We start from the raw sequence: 17,093 nt of genomic DNA, 5'->3' as shown, positions 1-17,093 counted from the left end.
TTTTCAAGAAAGTTTTTGCCTGCCGAGCGGAATTATGATGTTGGTAATCGGGAGTTGTTGGCTATGAAGTGGGCATTTGAGGAGTGGCGACATTGGCTCGTAGGAGCTAAACATCGTGTGGTGGTCTTGACTGATCACAAAAATCTGATTTACCTTGAATCTGCCAAGCGCCTGAATCCTAGACAGGCTCGTTGGTCGTTGTTTTACTCCCGTTTCAACTTCGTGGTCTCATACCTGCCTGGTTCGAAGAACGTGAAAGCTGATGCACTTTCTAGGAGTTTTGTGCCTGACTCTCCGGGAGTTTCTGAGCCGGCTGGTATTCTCAGAGAGGGAGTGATTTTGTCTGCCATTTCTCCAGATGTGCGACGAGTGCTGCAGAAATTTCAGGCGGATAGACCTGACCGTTGTCCACCAGAGAGACTGTTTGTCCCGGATAGATGGACCAGCTGAGTTATTTCCGAGGTTCATTCTTCGGTGTTGGCAGGTCATCCTGGGATTTTTGGTACCAGAGATTTGGTGGCTAGGTCCTTCTGGTGGCCTTCCTTGTCGCGGGATGTGCGTTCCTTTGTGCAGTCCTGTGGGATTTGTGCTCGGGCTAAGCCTTGCTGTTCTCGTGCTAGCGGTTTGCTTTTGCCTTTGCCTGTTCCGAAAAGGCCTTGGACGCACATTTCCATGGATTTTATTTCGGATCTTCCAGTATCTCAGAAAATGTCTGTCATCTGGGTGGTGTGTGATCGTTTTTCCAAGATGGTCCATTTGGTGCCCTTGCCTAAGTTGCCTTCTTCCTCCGATTTGGTTCCTCTATTTTTTCAGAATGTGGTTCGCTTGCACGGCATTCCTGAGAATATTGTGTCTGATAGAGGATCCCAGTTTGTGTCCAGGTTTTGGCGGACTTTTTGTGCTAAGATGGGCATTGATTTGTCTTTTTCGTCGGCCTTCCATCCTCAGACTAATGGCCAAACCGAGCGAACTAATCAGACGTTGGAAACTTATTTGAGATGTTTTGTTTCTGCTGATCAGGATGATTGGGTGACTTTTTTGCCATTGGCCGAGTTTGCCCTTAATAATCGGGCTAGTTCTGCTACTTTGGTTTCGCCTTTTTTCTGCAATTCTGGTTTCCATCCTCGTTTTTCCTCGGGTCAGGTTGAGCCTTCTGACTGTCCTGGGGTGGATTCTGTGGTGGATAGGTTGCAGCAGATTTGGAACCATGTGGTGGACAATTTGAGGTTGTCACAGGAGAAGGCTCAGCGCTTTGCCAACCGCCGCCGTGGTGTGGGTCCCCGACTTCGTGTTGGGGATTTGGTGTGGCTGTCTTCTCGGTATGTTCCTATGAAGGTCTCCTCTCCTAAATTCAAGCCTCGCTTCATCGGTCCTTATAAGATCTTGGAAATCCTTAACCCAGTGTCTTTTTGTTTGGATCTCCCAGCATCGTTTGCCATTCATAATGTGTTCCATAGGTCTTTGTTGCGGAGGTATGTGGTACCTGTGGTTCCTTCTGTTGAGCCTCCTGCTCCGGTGCTGGTCGAGGGCGAATTGGAGTACGTGGTGGAGAAGATTTTGGATTCTCGTATCTCTAGACGGAGGCTTCAGTATTTGGTTAAGTGGAAGGGCTATGGTCAGGAGGATAATTCCTGGGTTGTCGCCTCTGATGTTCATGCGGCCGATTTGGTTTGTGCCTTCCACGCGGCTCATCCTGATCGCCCTGGGGGTCTTGATGTGGGTTCGGTGACCCCTCCTCAAGGGGGGGGTACTGTTGTGAATTCTATTTTTGGGCTCCCTCTAGTGGTCACAAGCGGTACTGTGTAGTGTTGTCTTTCTGCAGGTTGGCTGCATCAGCTGGTTCGTTATCCTTGGTTGGTTTCCTATTTAGCTCACCTGGAGACTCAGTTCCTTGCCTATCAATGTATTCAGTGCTCTTCAGATTCCTTGTGTCTACCTTGCTCCCAGTCTCTCCAAGACAAGCTAAGTTTTTGTTTGATCATTTTTTGATTATCAGTGTTCATTATTAGTCCAGCTCGCTAAAATGTGATTTCCTCGCTTGCTGGTTGCTCTAGGGGACTGAGTTTCTCCCCCCACACCGTTAGTTGGTGTGGGGGTTCTTGAAATCTCAGAGTGGATATTTTGTAAGGGTTTTTTACTGACCGCATAGATTCCCTTTTCTATTTTCTGCTATCTAGTATTAGTGGGCCTCATTTGCTGAATCTGCTTTCACCCCTGTGTATGTGCCTTCCTCTTACCTGACCGTTATTATCTGTTGGGGGCTTCTATATCTTTGGGGATTATTTCTCTGGAGGCAAGAGAGGTCTTTTCTCTCTAGGGGTAGTTAGTTCCTCAGGCTGGCTTGAGACGTCTAGGATTTTTAGGCACGTTCACCGGCTACTTCTAGTGTGTTTGGATAGGTTCAGATTTGCGGTCAGTCCAGTTTGCCACCTCCCTAGAGCTTGTCCTATGTTTGTTACTTAGCTGGAGTAATTTGTGATCCTCAACCACTAAGGATCATAACATAAGTTATTGTGCATGCCCAGTCTGCGGCAATGATGGCGTGAGATCTTGGCCATAGGAGGCAGGTAACTGAGAAAGTGAACTGTCAGTTATAGACCATAGGCAAGCAGGGGGAGGATAATACCCAGACTGGCAGGAGAAGACTAAGTGCAACATCCAGCCCCCTCTACTAGCGCATTATTAGCATAAACTATACAGCTGATTATAGAAGTACTAGATGGTAGCCCGATTCTAACGCATTACATACATTGAATACACAGGATTCGGCCGGCCGCGACCAATTAGCGAAGCGTGGTTCAAATCCCGCGCCAATTCACGGCCGGACTGTGCCTGTCGCTGATTGTTCGCGGCCGGCCATGTAGTATGTAACAGCCCACATAGTAAATAGCACAAACATGTAGTATATTGCACAGCCACGTAGTATATAGGACAGCCACGTAGTATATAGCACAGCCACGTAGTATATAGCACAGCCACAAAGTATATAGCACAGCCACATAGTATATAGCACAGCCACGTAGTATATAGCACAGCTGCGTAGTATAGAGCACAGGCCACAGAGTGTATAACAGCCCACGTAGCATATAACACAGCTCACGTAGTATATAACAGCCCACGCACGCAGTATATAACACAGCCCACGTAGTGTATAACACAGGCCACGTAGTGTATAACACAGGCCACGTAGTGTATAACACAGCCCACGTAGTGTATAACACAGCCCACGTAGTATATAGCACAGCCCACGTAGTATATTTCACAGCCCACGTAGTATATTGCACAGCCCACGCAGTATATTGCACAGCCACACAGTATATTGCACAGCCACGCAGTATATTGCACAGCCACGCAGTATATAGCACAGTCACACAGTATATAACACAGCCCACGTAGTATATTGCACAGCCCATGTAGTATATTGCACAGTCCACGCAGTATATAGCAAAGTGGGCATCATATCCCTGTTAAAAAAAATAATTAAAATAAAAAATAGTTATATACTCACCTTCTGTTGGCCGCGGATCCAGGCGAAGCGGTTACCGACGCTCCTCGCGCGCTCTGGTCCCAAGAGTGCATTGCAGTCTCGCGAGACCGCAATGCATGGAGCGGTCACAGGAGCGTCGCGAGGAGCGGGAAAGGCCGGTTCTGGAACCGAGGGGCCGACGGACGGTGAGTATATAACGATTTTTTATTTTTTTTATTATTTTTAACATTAGATCTTTTAACTATTGATGCCGCATAGGCATCATCAATAGTAAAAAGTTGGTCACACAGGGTTAACAGCAGCGGTAACGGAGTGCGTTACCCGCGGCATAACGCGGTCCATTACCGCTGCCATTAACCCTGTGTGAGCGCTGACTGGGGGGGGGGGGATTATGGAGCAGGCACTGACTGCGGGGAGGAAGGAGCGGCCATTTTGCCGCCGGACTGTGCCCATCGCTGATTGGTCGTGGCCGTTTAGCCGCGACCAATCAGCGACTTGGATTTCCATGACAGACAGAGGCCGCGACCAATGAACATCCGTGACAGACAGACAGAAAGACAGAAGGACAGACAGAAAGACGGAAGTTACCCTTAGACAATTATATAGTAGATGACAAACCTCACTTATAAAAAATATATAATTTTAATCAGCTTCAAGGCACCATTACAGCCAATATCCTGCTGACAGCTCCTTTTTAAACAAAGTAAGACAAAACTTCGACATAGCCAACATGCCAAAGACCCCTTCACTGAGCACTTGGCAAGTTACCACTGTTAGGCTGCCGTCACACTAGCAGTATTTGGTCAGTATTTTACATCAGTATTTGTAAGCCAAAACCAGGAGTGGAACAATTAGAGGAAAAGTATAATAGAAACATATGCACCACTTCTGCATTTATCACCCACTCCTGGTTTTGGCTTACAAATACTGATGTAAAATACTGACCAAATACTGCTAGTGTGACGGCAGCCTTAGGCCGGCGTCACACTAGAGAGTTTTACGGACGTATGAGAGGCGCAAAAACTACGAATTGTACACGGACCAAAGATTATGGGGCAGCTCCTATCTACCGTGTATTTCTCAGCTGTATTTTACGTGTGTAGAAAATTGCAGCATGCTGCGTTTGTCGGCGTATTGCGTAAAAAATCCGCCAATGAAAGTCTATGGGGGTGAGAAAAATACGTATTACACACAGACCATCAGTGTGACTTGCGAGAAATACGCACCGGTGTTCTATAGAAAAGCCGGCAATTCAGTACGGTCAACAGTAAAATCACACTGACAGGTTAGAACAGAATAGATAAAATAAATGTCTGCACATAGTATAGGTATATACATATATATATATATATATATATATATATATATATATATATATATATACACATATATATATATACACGGTATATATATTATATATATTTATTTATATTTCATACAGCGCTAGATAGCAGAAAAGCCGGCAATTCAATTGCCGGCTTTTACTATCTCCTTCCCAAACCCGACAGGATATTAGACATGGTTTACATACATAAAACACTAAGGTGGAACAATATAAGGTCACCAACATAGTATTTAAACCCAGATAGGGTATATTCAGTACAGAAAAACTGGGACCAAGGGCAGGAACATATAGGACCACTGCCTAAATTAATCAACAACCAAAGGAAAAAGAAGCAGCATAAAGTCCAGATAAATATGTAAACAAACTTTATTAACAATTTATTACAGGTTTAAAATGAGCAGAGGGAAGTGGTCCCCGTGCTGTACTCAGCACGCACCTACAGAAACAGGGGGTATGAGCCTGTAGTATATATATGCCCACATTATAGCCAAGGCTAGTATAGCAGAAAATTAAAGTGACTGTGCATAGGATTCAAAGAAGCCTGCATTGGACACACAGGTCCATAAGATTAGCTGACAAGCATATTTCATACTAAGTATATAATACTATACATACCAGGTAATGTGGAAACAAGTCACGGCGTGGATTGGCACTTCACCCCTGTATCCCCCGACGCACGTTTCGGCTATCGCCTTTTCTACATACAGTAAATCATTTCATATCCCTTATTTTTTTACATATTCCTCACTACTAATGTTAGTAGTATGTGCAAAATTTTGGGGCTGTTAAAATAAAGGGTTAAATCACAGAAAAAACTGGCCTGGGCTCCCGCGCAATTTTCTCTGCCAGAGTGGGAAAGCCGGTGACTCTCAATCCAAATGACTACCCTCGTTCTTGTAAAAAAGGAAAAATAAAAAAACATTTCCCATACCTCTCCGCCGGTACAGTCATGTCCCATGCTGTAAATCCATCTGAAGGGGTTAAATAATTTTACAAGCAGGAGCCTACTAATGCAGTTGTGCTCCTGGCTGTAAAAACTGGGGAATTAATTGAAAGCAGGGGAACGCAGCTACCTAGACTTGCGGTGCTGCGCCCCCTGCTGGCATAACCTCATATGAACTGTAGCGTGGGAATTTTTCTTAATATTTTCTCACGCTCGAGTTCATATGAGGTTATGCCAGCAGGAGGCGCAGCACCGCAAGTTTAGGTAGCTACGTTCCCCCTGCTTCCCATTCATTCCCCAGTTTTTACAGGCAGGGGCGGCTGCATTAGCAGGCTCCTGCTTGTAAAACTATTTAACCCCCTTAGATAGATTTACAGCGTGGGACATGACTGTACCGGCGGAGAGGTATGGGATATTGTTTTTTTATTTTTATTTTTTTACAGAACGAGGGTCGTCATTTGGATTGAGGGTATAATAAACTATTACAACACCCTGTGTATTTATTTCAATAAAATACTTTTCCTCATGTGTGGGTGTTTTATTATACATTTACTACTATAGGATTAATAATGGATAGGTGTCTTATTGACACCTATCCATTATAAACCAGGCTTAATGTCACCTTACAATAGCAAGGTGACATTAACCCTTTATTACCCAATATCCCACCGCTACTCGGGAGTGGGAAGAGAGAGTCCAGATTTACAGATGTGCCTTTTCTGGGGTGGCTGGGGGCAGATGTTTTCAGCGAGGGGGCCAATATCCATGGTCCCTCTCTAAGCTATTAATATCTGCCCTCGGTCACTGGCTTTCCCACTCTGGCGGAGAAAATTAAGCAGGAGCCCACACCAGTTTATTCTGTGCTTTATCCCTTTATTTTAACAGCTAGAGACCCAAAATTTTGAACACACACACTAACATTAGTAGTGAGGAATATGTAAAAATATAAGGGATATGAAATGGTTTACTGTATGTAAACCATGTCTGATATCCTTTCGGGTTTGGGAAGGAGATAGCAAAAGCCGGCAATTGAATTACCGGCTTTTCTGCTATCTAGCGCTGTATTAAATAAATAAATATATATATATATATATATATATATATATATATATATATATATATATATATATATACTATATAATTGTCTATTCCGTCTTTCTGTCTGTCCTTCTGTCTGTCACGGATATTCATTGGTCGCGGCCTCTGTCTGTCATGGAAATCCAAGTCGCTGATTGGTCGTGGCAAACGCCCACGACCATTGCCATGACCAATCAGCGACGGCCATAGTCCGGTGGCAAAATGGCCGCTCTTTCCTCCCCGCAGTTAGTGCCCGCTCCATACTCCCCTCCAGTCATCCAGTCAGCCCTCACACAGGGTTAATGCCAGCATTACCGGAGCGCGGTGTAACGTACTCCGGTTACGCAGCTATTAACCCTGTGTGACCAACTTTTTACTATTGATGCTGCGTATGCAGCATCAATAGTAAAAAGATCTAATGTTACAAATAAGAATTAAAAAAAAAAGGTTATTCTCACCCTCCGACGTCGCCCGCTGTCCTCGCCAGTGCAAGCGGCAGGTTCCGGTGCCAAGGATGCTATGCGAGAAGGACCTTCCATGATGTCACGGCCATGTGACCGCGACGTCATCACAGGTCCTGCGCTCATACCAACCCTGGGACTGGAAGTTGCCGCGTGCACCGCACACCGGCGCCAGGACTTCAAGGGGCCTTCGGAGGGTGAGTATATGTTTATTTTTTATTTTAAGTCTTTTTTAACCACGCATATAGTGCCCACATTGCTATATACTACGTGGCTATGTTATATACTGCGTGGCTGCTATGTACTGCGTGGGCTGTGTTATATATTACGTGGCCAGTGTTATATACTGCGGGGGCTGTGCTATATACGGCGTGGCTGCTATATACTGCGTGGGCTGTGCTATATATTATGTGGCCAGTGTTATATACTACGTCGCCTGTGTTATATACTGCATGGCTGCTATATACTGTGTGGGCTGTTATATACTGTTTGGGCTGTGTTATATACTGCGTGGCTACTGTTATATACTGCGTGGACTGTATTAACGCAGCGGGTATTCTACAATATGTATGTATGTATGTATATAGCAGCCACATAGTATATAGCACAGGCCATGTAGTATTTGTCTGCTATATACTACATGCCTCCTATATACTACGTGGCCTGTGCTATATACTATGTGGCTGGTATATACATACATATTCTAGAATACCCGATGCGTTAGAATCAGGCCACCATCTAATATGTGTGTGTGTTTCACGGATGCCATACGGATTACATACAGAGGTTTACATGTGCAAAATACGCAGCCACACCCTGCCTACGGATGCCATACGGAACACTGTTTTGGGATCATTTCTGCATATTGCGCATGTAAAATACGGACCGTATTTCCCTACGCCTAGTGTGACGTCGGCCTTAGAAGAACACAAACATGCAAGATGATCGATGCTACTGCGCAGATGCCACTGGCACCATCTTGCTAGAGGGAAAACATTTTTTGTCTCCACCAAGATGGCATCTGGCGGCGCCTGTGCAGTACCATCAGCTCACACACTGTCCATGAAAAAAACTGACAGCATTCCAACCAATGTCATTTAATGGGGCTGTTCAAATGATTTTCCCACGGATCGAATGTCCACATGAAAAAAAATCAAAGAATGCAATATTCTTTTTTTGTGTTTCAGATGAGACTCTTCCAATCAAGTCTATGAGTGCCCCCAAAAAATCGTATCTCATACTAATTATTCTTATAGCATCTGACTTTTACAGATACATTGCAGTTCGTAACATAGGAAAGTGTATTCGGTCTTGTAAATTATAATACTAGCTGATGTATAAAAAATGGAAGCCGTAATGATAGTCTATGTATGACAACACAGATGAAAAACCATCCATTTTTTTTCTGGGCAGCACGGTGGTGCAGTGGTTAGCACAGCAGCCTTGCAGTGCTGGCGTCCAGGGTTCAAACCCCACCAAGGAGAACATCTGCAAAGAGTTTGTATGTTCTTGCTGTGTTTGCGTGGGTTTCCTCCCACATTCCAAAGACATACTGATAGGGAATTTAGATTGTAATCCCCAACGGGGACAGCGATGATAATGTGTGCAACTTGTAAAGCGCTGCGGAATATGTTAGCGTTATTTAAAAATAAAGATTATTATTCTGGATGAAAATCAGAAGACTTTTTTTTTAGATGCTTATGTGAACTTAGCGTTAGAATGGGACTGTCGTAGAAAGCAGAAAACAGACATGCTGTCCCATAGAGCAAAGGTCGAGCCCCGGGAACAGCGCCAGCACCAGAGGGAGTATAGTGGTTGTATACTTTTATTTTACCAGAAAAATAGGGATTGCGAATGGGTTGTCCTAGTAGGGCACAACCCTTTTAACTGCAATGAAATCACATTTCATACACAATAAAACATTTTCTTGTTTTTACAAACACTTGAATGTTTTAAAAAATGTGTGTTGCACTTTAAATATAAGCAGTAATATCAGTCATTTGTAATTATGCCAAAATGGATGAGCACATATGGTACACATCTGGTAAATTAACACATATTTACTTGGAATTTCATAAAAAGCAACTACCTAATGTAATGTTATTAGCAGAATCACCCCTACAAGAATGAGTATTCTATTAATTAACCCAGGCAATGTTCACATGTTGCATGTTAAGGCTATGTGCACACGTTGCGGATTAGGCTTAGGAATTTCTGGTGCGGATTCTGCCTCTCCTGGCAGAAAACGCACCTGCGTTTTTTTGTGCGGTTCCGCAGCGTTTTTTTGTGCGTTTTTGCGGCGGTTTTCTTGCGGATTTGCTGCGGTTTTTACCGCTGCGGTTTTCTATAATGGAGTGGGTACAAAAACACTGCAGATTCTCAAAAAAGAATTGACATGCTATTTTTTTAAAACCGCAGCGTTTCCGCAACGGATTTTCCGCAAAGTGTGCACAGCTTTTTTTTTTCCCATTGATTTACATTGTACTGTAAATCAATTGCGGATCTGCAGCGTTTCTGCACCTCGAAAAACGCTGCGGATCCGCAGCAAATCCGCAACGTGTGCACAGACCCTTAGGGTATGTTTCCACGGGACATAAACGCTGCTTGTTTGACGCTGCAGCGTCAAACAAGCAGCGTCCAGATGTTCCTGCATAGTGGAGGGGATTTTATGAAATCCCGTCTCCACTATGCGTGGAAACCCGCACGCGGCGGCCCTGCGACTCCGGACATGCTGCGCGTCTTTTCAGAACGCAGCATGTCCGTACACCTTGCGGGGACGCAGCGTCCCCGCAAGGCATATCACAGGGCCCTATGGCGAGGGGTGCGATGATCCCGGATGTGTACTGTACACATCCGGCACCATCGCGTCCCAGAAAGGGGGCGGGGCTTAGCTCCGAGCGGCTTCGCCGCTGCGGCGAACCCGCCGGCAAGCCGTACCGTGGAGCCATACCCTAAGGCCGGAGACACACTGGTGCGAGATACGGCCGAGTCTCGCTGGTTAAAAGCAAGCTGTGGCACCTGCACTCCGGAGCGGAGCGTGCAGCTGCATAGCAATACATGGAGCCGCACGCTCCGCTCCGGAGTGCCGGTGCCACAGCTTGCTTTTAACCAGCGAGACTCGGCCGTATCTCGCACCAGTGTGTCTCCGGCCTTACAGTGTTTTTTACAACAGTCAAAAAACCCTGGTCTCAAACTTAACTTACTTAAAGTTAGTTTCATTCTGCAAAAACACTGCAAAAAAACTAACTAAGCATTTTTCGCACCTTCTCATTAATTTCTATGGGTGAAAAAAGGTTGCAAAATACCGAAAGAATTGGTATTCTGCATATGTCAAAAACGGCATAGTTTTCCAATTCAATCAGGGAAGAAAAAACAAGAATGTGCACAAGATTTCTGAAATCTCATAGCTTTTTCTTGTACTGTAAAGAGCAGCTTTTAATTTGCATTAAAAAAAAAGCTACAAAAACACAACGTGTGAATAGAGCCTTAGGCTAGCGTTTTTTTCAATACGTCGCAATGCGTCGTTTTGGCAAAAAAAAACGCATCCTGCAAAAGTGCTTGCAGGATGCGGTTTTTTTCCCATTGACTAACATTAGCGACGCATTTGCGACGCATTGACACACGTCGCAACCGTCGTGAGACGGTTGCGCCGTGTTATGGCGGTCCGCCGGGAGCAAAAAACGTTACATGTAACGTTTTTTGCTGCCGACGCTCCGCCCCCACCTCCCCGCACCTCACAATGGGGCAGCGGATGCGCTGGAAAATGCATCCGCTGCCCCCGTTGTGCGGCGTATACAACGCTAGCGTCGGTAACCTCGGCCCGACGCACTGCGACGGGCCGAGCCCGACGCTAGTGTGAAAGTAGCCTTAGATGATGTTTTTTTATCATTATGTGTGTTTTGAGCCCTTTTTCACCCAATGCATATTATTTGCGCCTTTTTTTCACCCAATGCATATTATTTGTGCCTTTTTTCACCCTATGCAAACTTTTTTCTGCCTTTTTTCACCAAATGCATATTATTTGTGCCTTTTTTCACCCTATGCATATTTTTTCTGCCTTTTTTCACCAAATGCATATTATTTGTGCCTTTTTTCACCCAATGCATATTATTTGTGCCTTTTTTCACCCAATGCATATTATTTGTGCCTTTTTTCACTCTATGCATATTTTTTTCTGCCTTTTTTCACATAATGCATATTATTTGTGCCTTTTTTTCACCCTATGCATTTTTTCTGCCTTTTTTCACTCTATGCATTTTTTTCTGCCTCTTTTCACATAATGCATATCATTTGTGCCTTCTCACCCTATGCATATTTTTGTTCTGCCTTTTTTCATCCAATGCATATTTGTGCCCGTTTTTCACTCAATGTATATTATTTGTGCCTTTTTCACCCTATGCATATTTTCTCTGCCTTTTTCACATAATGCATATTATTTGCCTTTTTTTCACCCTATGCATATTTTTTTCTGCCATTTTTCACATAATGCATATTACTTGTGCCTTTTTTTCACATAATGCATATTTGTGCCTTTTTTCACTCTATGCATTTTTTTCTGCCTTTTTTCATATAATGCATATTATTTGTGCCTTTTCTCACCCTATGCATATTTTTTTTCTGCCTTTTTTCATCCAATGCATATTTGTGCCCGTTTTCACTCAATGTATATTATTTGTGCCCTTTTTACACCCAATGCATATTGTTTGGGCCTTTTTTTCACATAATGCATATATTTGCCCATTTTTTAAGTCTATTCTGCATATGCTTGCCTTTTTTCCATTTTGTGCATGGAATTTAGTGATTCCTGATGTTAATTCACCAATTATGAATTTTTAAATTTCACTTCATCCCCCCAGGTGAATTTTCACACCATTTTTTGTGACTTTCAGCACTAAAAGTTGCCAAAACAGTTCCAGATGGAAAGACAGCCCATTTTTTATTTTGCACAAAATTCCTGAATCGAATGCGTCTTTTTGATGAGTTTGGCGTTGAAAACAGCAACTACGGTAACACCACAGGACAAAAAAGGAAAGTGACTGGAGCCTGTTCATTAATTTTGCAGAATCGCGGTGATTCCGTCGCCATAGAGTTGTATAGGAAAACGCTTGGAAAAAAACACATGACAAACGCAACAAAAACGCTTGAAAAACGTGACAAAAACGCATTAAAATCCGCAAGCGTTTTCCTTGGCAAGGGAGTGCGGATTTGAAGCAGAAGAATCTGCTTCTATTCTGCAACGTGGACACATAGCCTAGAGTTAACTTCTAGTTTTTCCCATGCAAAAGGACTGTCCACAACAAAATGTGAAAACGCTTTGAAATGTTATCTAAATAAGTCCTACATTTAATAAACCTATAATTTAAATTATAAGTGAAGAAATGAACCATTTGTGAAACTTCTTCTAAAACCATAATTCTAGCTATAAAGAGTAAACCGGCTGTGAAACGTCTCCTACACCTGTTATTTGTACCACAGACAGCGATTCAGCTGTATTCTCGGTTATGGGAAAGGTTGGCACATTCAGGTTATCATTAGTGAATCGTTACAGAGCTGTCGCTTTGATGGTGAGCCGATAAGAGTAGCTCAACCTAAAACTCCCACTGCTAAATATTGAACAAAAGGACTTCAATAGTGTTCATTACAAGAGGGACAAAGCTCACGGTATAAAACCCCAGTGCAGTTCTATTGAGATTTTCCATCGTCCTTGAAAATTAAAAAAAAAAAAACAATACCAACATGATTCACCCACCAGCCATTTGATGTCAAGAAATGTACAAGGCAGGAAACAGAGGTGTGGGAATAATGATTTGTCTCTGCTGTTTGTTCTACCATTGTCACCACTATAAAATTATCTTTACCTTTCTGATATTAATGGTAAAATAATGTGTGAAGCGAAAGAGCAGAATAAAGAATGTATCAACGCATGGTTAAAAGACATGACACCTGAATATATATAAATTATATAGACAGATGTAGATTTACTGCACATTCTGCATGTCCGAATGGTAAGAACAGAGTCTAATCAAGGCATAGACAATCTGAGTGCCAATATAAAAATGGAGTGACTGTATGCCAAAAATGTACACATTTCACTGGTAAAGCACCTGTTATAGGCCAGCTCTCTATCAGTTCTACATGTACTTTACTATTCTCTACCTGTACTATATGTACTGTACTGCTCTCTACTTGTGTTACATGTACAGTTCTCTACCTGTACTATATGTACTGTTACTGCACTCTACTTGTGTTACATGTACAGTCCTCTACCTGTACTATATGTACTGTACTGCTCTCTACAGGGTGGGCCAGTTATATGGATACACCTAAATAAAATGGCAATGGTTGGTGATATCAACGTTCTGTTTATGGCACATTATTATATGGGAAGAAGGAAACTTTTCAAGATGGGTGGTGACTATGTCGGCCATTATGAAGTCAGCCATTTTTGGATCCAACTGTATTTTTTCCAATGGGAAGAGAGTCATGTGACACAAACAGCCCTTTTTTGTTTTTGCGTTTTTGTTTTTCGCTCCCCTCCTTCCCGGAGCCATAACTTTTTCTTATTTTTCCGTCAATATGGCCATGTGAGGGCTTGTTTTTTTCGGGACGACTTGTACTTTTGAACAACACCATTTGGTTTTACCATGTCTTGTACTAGAAAACGGGAAAAAAAATTCCAAGTGTAGTGAAATTGCAAAAAAAAAGTGCAATCCCACATTTGTTTTTTGTTTGGCTTTTTTGCTAGGTTCACTAAATGCTAAAACTGACCTGCCATTATGATTCTTCAGGTCATTATGAGTTCATAGACACCAAAGATGTCTAGGTTCTTTTTTATCTAAGTGGTGAAAAAAAAATTCCAAACTTTGATAAAAAAAAAAGAAAATTGCGCAATTTTCCGATACCCGTAGCGTTTCCACTTTTCAAGATCTCGGGTCGGGTGAGGGCTTATTTTTTGCGCGTCAAGCTGGCGTTTTTAATTATACCATTTTGGTACAGATACGTTCTTTTGATCGTCCGATATTGCATTTTAATGCAATGTCGCAGCAACCCCAAAAAATGTAATTCTGGTGTTTTTATTTTTATTTCTCACTACGCCGTTTAGCGATCAGGTTAATTTTTTTATTTTTTTTTGTATTGATAGATCGGGCGATTCTGAACCCGGCGATACCAAATATGTGTATGTTTGATTTTTTTTATTTTGAATGGGGCGAAAGGGGGTGATTTAAACTGTTATATTTTTAATTTTTTCATATTTTTTTAAAACATTATTTTTTTACTTTTGCCATGCTTCAATAGCCTCCATGGGAGGCTAGGAGCTGGCATAGTCTTATCGGCTCTGCTACATAGAAGCGATGCTCAGATCGCTCCTATGTTGCTGAATTACTGCATTGCTAGGAGCGCAGACCACAGGGTGGCGCTCACAGCAATCCGGCATCAACAACCATAGAGGTCTTCAGCGATGAGCTCATTTCTGGCCCGATGGCCGGAAGTGCTATTTAAATGCAGCGTTTGACAGCGGTATTTAACTAGGTAATAGTGGCGGGTGGATCGCTATTCCACCCGCCGCTATTGCGGGCACATGTCAGCTGTACAAAACAGCTGACATGTCGCGGCTTTGATGTGGGCTCAGCGCCGGTGCCCTCATCAAAGGGGGAGACCCGACATGCGCCGTACTAGTACGGCGCATGTCGAAAATGGGTTAAAGATGACACATTTCCTTTGTATTCAAGATAAAAAATAAAATATATTGTCAGTTGTTGCATTACAAAAAGAAAAATGGGCCACCGATGCAAAACTTCGGGCACCCTACATGATTAGTACCTAGTAGCACACCTTTTGAAAGTATCACAGCTTGAAAAAGCTTCTTGTAACCAGCCACAAGTCTTTCAATTCACATTTGAAGGATTTTCATCCATTCTTCCTTGGAAAGTTCTTCCAGTTCTGTGAGTCCAGGGTCGCCTTGCATACACTGCTGTTTTGAGATCTAGCCACAGATTTTCAATGATGTTCACATCAGGGGACTGTGAGGGCCATTGAAAAACGTTCAGCTTGTGCCTTGTGAGGTAGTCTATTGTGAATTTTGACGTTTGTTGAAGATCATTATCCATTTGTAGAAGCCATCCTTTTTTAAACTTCAGCTTTTTAAAGATGGTGTTATCTTTGCATCAATAATTTGGTGAAATTTTATTGAATCCATCCTTGCCTCTACCTGTGAAAAGTTCCCCGTGCCATTAGCTGCAACATGACCCCAAAGCATGATTGTTCCACCCTCATCAGGCTTGTTTAGATGTTCATTTGCATACTTCTAATGCTGAATTTTATGGTGAGGACGCAAGAGAGGTTTTCGTCTGATGACTCTCCATTAAGGCTATATTTCTGCAGATGTCTTTGAACAGTAGAACAATGTACCACAACTCCAGAGTCTGCTAAATCTTTCTGAAGGTTTTTTACAGTCAAGCGGGAATTCTGATTTGCCTCTCTAGCAATCCTATTAACAGTTCTCACTCAAATTCTGCTTGGTCTTCCAAATCTTATCTTCACCTCAATTGTTCCTGTAAACTGTCATTTCTTAATTACATTTCAAACTGAGGAAAGGGCAACTTGAAAACACTTTGCTTATCTCCTTATAGCCTTCAACGGCTTTGTGGTCCCCCACTATTTTAATTTTCAGAGTGTTAGGGAGCTGTCACACAGACAGCTCTCCAGCGACCAACGATGTCGAGGTCCCCCGGTAACCAGGGTAAACATCGGGTTACTAAGCGCAGGGCCGCGCTTAGTAACCCGATGTTTACCCTGGTTACCGTCGTAAATGTAAAAAAACCCAAACAGTACACACTCACATTCCGGTGTCCGTCAGGTCCCTTGCCGTCTGCTTCCCGCACTGACTGACTGCCGGAATGTAAGAGCAGAGCACAGCGGTGACGTCACCGCTGTGCTCTGCTTTCACTTTACGGCCGGGAGTCAGTCAGTGCGGGAAGCAGACGGCAAGGGACCTGACGGACACCGGAATGTGAGTATGTACTGTTTGGTTTTTTTTACATTTACGACGGTAACCAGGGTAAACATCGGGTTACTAAGCGCGGCCCTGCGCTTAGTAACCCGATGTTTACCCTGGTTACAAGCGAACGCATTGTTGGATCGGTGTCACACACACCGATCCAACGATGACAGCGGGAGATCCAGCGACGAAAGAAAGTTCCAAACGATCTGCTACGACGTACGATTCTCAGCAGGGTCCCTGATCGCTGCTGCGTGTCAGACACAGCGATATCGTATGGATATCGCTGGAACGTCACGGATCGTGCCGTCGTAGCGACAAAAGTGCCACTGTGAGACGGTACCCTTAGGCAGCTGCTTAGAGGAACCCATGGCTGCTGTTTTTTGGCACAAGGTTAAAAGGAGGCTGAGGTTTTGTTTTTTTTTAAAGCTGGGAAATTTGCATCACCTGGCCTTTCCTAACAATGAAAGGGAACAAGCCATAAATCTAACAAGCTAATTTAGGCCTGAAACCTTGGTCAAAGATATCTGAGCACACAAATCTCCAAGGGTGCCCAGACTTTTGCATTGGCCAATTTTCCTTTTTGTCATTTTTAAAATGTAAAAAAATGAATACCGTGTGTGTATATGTATGTGTCTGTATATATACAGTATATATATATATATATATATATATATATATATATATATATATATATATATATATATATATATATATATATATTTTTTTTTTGCGATCTATAGGTGATTGTCCTGTCCCTATTTCATCAGCCTGTGTAAAGA

General features: G+C 43.0%; 1 protein-coding gene and 1 long non-coding RNA gene across 2 annotated transcripts in view; one reads left to right on the top strand and one right to left on the bottom strand.

Moving 5' to 3' along the window:
• The window catches only part of LOC143775845 (uncharacterized), a 105,904-nt gene extending 97,202 nt beyond the window's left edge, over positions 1-8,702 (top strand). Inside the window, exon 3 of the long non-coding RNA XR_013215716.1 lies at positions 8,501-8,702. This is a non-coding gene — a long non-coding RNA (uncharacterized LOC143775845). The remainder of the gene's footprint in view (positions 1-8,500) is intronic.
• Positions 1-17,093, bottom strand: part of TSGA13 (testis specific 13) — a 566,886-nt gene that overhangs the window by 337,613 nt on the left and 212,180 nt on the right. The gene's annotated exons all lie outside the window — the stretch shown is intronic.

This window comes from Ranitomeya variabilis, chromosome 5, assembly GCF_051348905.1.
Source record: "Ranitomeya variabilis isolate aRanVar5 chromosome 5, aRanVar5.hap1, whole genome shotgun sequence".
Classification (NCBI taxonomy): Eukaryota; Metazoa; Chordata; class Amphibia; order Anura; family Dendrobatidae; genus Ranitomeya; species Ranitomeya variabilis.
This window is presented reverse-complemented; position numbering and strand designations above follow the sequence as displayed.